Raw genomic sequence first — 4,448 nt, forward strand, 5'->3', positions numbered from 1 at the left:
CTTCTTCGTCGTCTCGTCTGATGCACCCCCAACCATTCTAATTTCTGTAGGCGGGAGTTATTTTTAATAATATTCTAATGGGCCGCTTTGTGATATCACAAAGCCAGGAAAACAAATGCTGTAGTCCAAACGAGCCGTTCGTTGTAGTTCTTGAAAAGGGATTTTTTAAAAAACGAAATATCTCCCGTTGGAGTGGACTTTGAGATTTGTAAGTTTGAAGATCTTTTTTATGCCCAAACATAGGCCTACACACTACACACTGACTAAAATTCAAAAAGTGAAAAAGCATAATAGGACCCCTTTAAATCAATCAGGGAGCACACTGACTAAAATAAAAAAAGTGAAAAAGCATAATAGGACCCCTTTAAATATATATCGCAAATTAATAACGAAATAAAATAATTTTGTCGTACTATTCCACTGTAGTCATATGATCATTTATAAAAAAAAATATATATATTAAAACTGTATTTCGTTTGTGTGTGTGTGGGTCCGCTGTCCGCTGTCCTCATCCGCTGTTTTCAAACTATACGAGACTGAAATGTTTTCTTTGGAAAGTGGTGGAAGATGAGCTGCTTGTTTAGGAAGGAGCCTCTGCGTGTCTGGTGCGGGTGTGACAGCGTTGACAGTGTTGGTCGCGATCTCACGAGAGCGCAAAAACAGTTGTTCTCACAGCTCGCTGGAGAGTGCGCCTTCAACGAGTGTGAGTGCTCACAACAGGCTTGCACTATTTGTACTGTTGTGTAGCCGCGGACATTTCCCCTGTGCATTTCAGCACCAGTAGAGAGCAAATTCCTAAAAGAGAACACACGGTTTGACCCTGCATCTTTTTCAAGATGTCACTCAGACCGTGTGCTACTGGATGCGGTCGCTGCCTGGCCCCCGGTGATGGTCATGATTACTGCCTCACGTGTTTGGGCCTCGCACACGCTGAGGTGGCACTCATGGATGGTACATGTTCTCACTGCAGGAACATGACCATCTCGGTGTTAAGGTCGGGACTCCAATATCATGAAGCGACTGGAGCCCCTTCGTATATTCCCCGATCTAGTTCTTCTTCTGGGCCAGCTCAGAAGAAGCCTACTTCGGTTAAACCCCTAGGTGACCTGAGGATTACAGTGAGGAATACCCCGCCGAGCACACACACAGAGATCCTGCGTCTTTTTCAATATGTCATTCAGACCGTGTGCTACTGGATGCGGTCGCTACTGGTACATGTTCTCATTGAGGGACCATCTCGGTGTTAAGGTCGAGACTCCAGTATCTTGAAAGGACTGGAGCCCCTTCGTATATTCCCAGATCTAGTTCTTCTTCTGGGCCAGCTCAGAAGAAGCCTACTTCGGTTAAACCTCGGGCTCCTCACTCCTCCATGACACTGCAACCAGTGGAGCCTCCAAGAGGGCGTGCTGGTCCGCCTCATGCGGCACCAGTCGTCACTTTTGGGGATCCCCCGGAGGACCAGATGTCGAGTGTATGTCCTCCAGAGATGAAGATTCGGCTGCGAGTCAGACCCAGAGAAGGCTACTATGCTTTCCCGGGCCGCCGCGAGTGTCGGGCTCGAGTGGAACCCTCCACCGTGTCCCGAACCCTCGTGGCTGGATGATTGGATTCTTGGAGCGGTCCATGCTGGTTTTCAGCGGCTGCGCTGCCCACTTTGGGTGTGGCAGCGTTGCCCAAGTCAGACCCAGAGATGGCTACTATGCTTTCCCGGGCCGCCGCAAGTGTCGGGCTTGAGTGGAACCCTCCACCGTGTCCCGAACCCTCACGGCTGGACGATTGGTTTCTTGGAGCGGCCCGTGCTGGTTCTCAGCGCTCCGCCCCAGTACCTTTCTTTCCGGAGGTGCATGAAGAGGTGACTAAATCGTGGACGGCACCTTTTTCTGCCCGAATCCGGTCTGGTCCTTCTTCCTCCCTCACTACCCTTGATGGCGGAGCGGCTAAGGGGTACGTGGAGCTCCCCCTAGTGGAGCGGTCTGTGGCGATGCAACTGTGTCCCAGGACCACTACCTCTTGGCGGGGTAATCCACATCTCCCCTCCCAAGCGTGTAAGTTCTCGTCCTCTCTGGCAGGCAAGGCTTGCACAGCTTGTGGAGAAGCTGCTTCCACCCTGCATGCCATGGCGCTCCTGTAGGTCTACCAGGCCAAAGCGCTCAAGGAACTGCACGAGGGAAGTTCTGACCCAGGGGTTATGCAGGAACTGCGTGCAGCGACGGACCTCGCCCTACGGGCGACGAAGGTCACTGCACGCTCCCTTTGTCCACCTTAGTGGTCCTGGAGTGCCACCTGTGGCTGAACCTGGCAGATATGCGTGAGCCTGACAAAGTTCGGTTCCTCAACGCCCCTGTCTGTCAGGCCGGCCTCTTCGGTGACACTGTTGAAAACTTTGCCCAGCAGTTTTCAGTGACACAGAAGCAGACGGAGGTGATTAAGCACATCCTGCCCTGACGACCAGCTGCTGCCTCCACCCAGTCATCGGCTGCAGTGCCTTCATCTGCTCATCGCCGAGTGCCCCCGGCAACCACCTCCGCCCCTGCTCAGCCTAAGCAGCAGCCTCCACCTAGGCGACAGGTGGCTGGCCGCAAGGGGAACGCCCAGCTCGTCCAGGCCCCCACCAAACCAGGCAGTAAGCGTAAGGGCAAGCGGCCCTGAGACGGGCGACCCAGAGATGGGAGGATCTGCTCTCCGGGAGATGGTGTCCGGACCACTCCCTCCCCCGGAGGAGGGCCGGGTGGAGAATCCTTTGTTTCCTTTTGTTTTTTTTCCGCCGCTGGCTCCTCGGAGTCCAGTGGTACCCACATTTAAAAAAAAAGAGCAATTTCCTCTATCTCTGGGTCACGAGAGGGCGTGGTTGGCAGTGTGTGACGTGTTGCAAACACCTTGCCACTCCCTTCCCCCTCTCTCTTCGCCAGCAGGCAGCAGTGTGTGGGTCGAGGACTCCACCAGGCCTTCTCTCACACTCTCTGCCCCACCCTGGAACCAGGTAAGTGTGGCGCAGCACACACAGACTCCACTTTGGGCCGCCTCAGTGCCTCCCGAGTCGAGTGCCTGTGTTCCACCTCGCTGCCCCACCCCGGGTACGTCTGTGGTTCCGTTGGTCCCGCTTGCACGGTGTCTGGGAGCCTGGCTAGCACTCCCCAGCCCATCTCGCTGGCTCATCCGTACCATCAGACTCGGCTATGCGATTCAGTTCGCCCGGCGTCCCCCCAAGTTCAGGGGCATCCACTTCACCTCTGTGCGGAGCAGCGATGCCCCTGTCTTACCGACGGAGATCGACATCCTACTGGCGAAGGACGCGATCGAGCCGGTCCCTCCAGCCGATATGAAGGCAGGGTTCTACAGCCCCTACTTCATTGTGCCCAAGAAAGGTGGTGGGTTATGGCCAATCTTGGACCTGGGAACCTTGAACTGGGTCCTGCACAAGCTCCCGTTCAAGATGTTAACGCAAAAACGCATTTTTGAGTGCATCCGTCCCCGAGATTGGTTTGCAGCGATCGACCTGAAGGATGCGTACTTTCATGTCTCAATTCTCCCTCGACACAGGCCGTTCCAACGGTTTGCGTTCGAGGGTCGGGCTTATCAATACAAGGTCCTACCCTTTGGGCTGTCCCTGTCGCCTCGCGTCTTTACGAAGGTCACGGAGGCAGCCATTCCACTCGGAGAACGTGCCGTTCGCATTCTCGATGACTGGCTGATACTGGCACAGTCTCGGGACCAGTTGTGTGAACACAGGGACATGATGCTTCGTCACCTCAGCCTGTTGGGACTTCGGGTCAACTGGGAAAAGAGCAAACTCTCCCCTGTGCAGAGGATCACTTTTCTCGGTATGGAGTTGGACTCGGTCAACCAGACAGTGCGACTCACAGAGGAGCGCGTCCAGTCAGTGTTGAACTGCTTGAATTCATTCAGAGGCAGGACAGCGGCCCCACTGAAACTTTTTCAGAGGCTCCTGGGGCATATGGCATCCGCGGCCGCAGTAACGCTGCTCGGGTTGCTTCATATGAGGCCGTTTCAGCACTGGCTTCACGGCAGAGTCCCGAGATGGGCATGGCAGAGCGGCACGCACCGGGTGTCTATCACCCCGTACTGTCGCCAAACCTTCAGCCCGTGGTCAGACCCTTCGTTTCTACGGGCGGGTGTCCCCCTAGAACAAGTGTCCAGGCATGCTGTGGTGTTCATGGATGCCTCGGCCACGGGCTGAGGGGCCACATACAACGGGCATGCAGTGTCTGGTCTGTGGATGGGGCCTCAACTGCATTGGCACATCAACTGCCTCAAGTTGCTAGCAGTACGTCTTGCGCTGGGCCGCCTCAAAGGGCTGCTACATGGTAAACATGTGCTGGCCCGTATGGACAATACTGCGACCGTTGCGTACACCAACCGCCAGGGTGGTCTACGCTCCCGCCGCATGTCGCAACTCGCCCGCCATCTCCTCCTCTGGAGTCAGAAGC

The sequence above is a fragment of the Sinocyclocheilus anshuiensis genome, unplaced genomic scaffold (assembly GCF_001515605.1).
Source record: "Sinocyclocheilus anshuiensis isolate Anshui unplaced genomic scaffold, SAMN03320099.WGS_v1.1 scaffold1284, whole genome shotgun sequence".
Lineage (NCBI taxonomy): Eukaryota > Metazoa > Chordata > Actinopteri > Cypriniformes > Cyprinidae > Sinocyclocheilus > Sinocyclocheilus anshuiensis.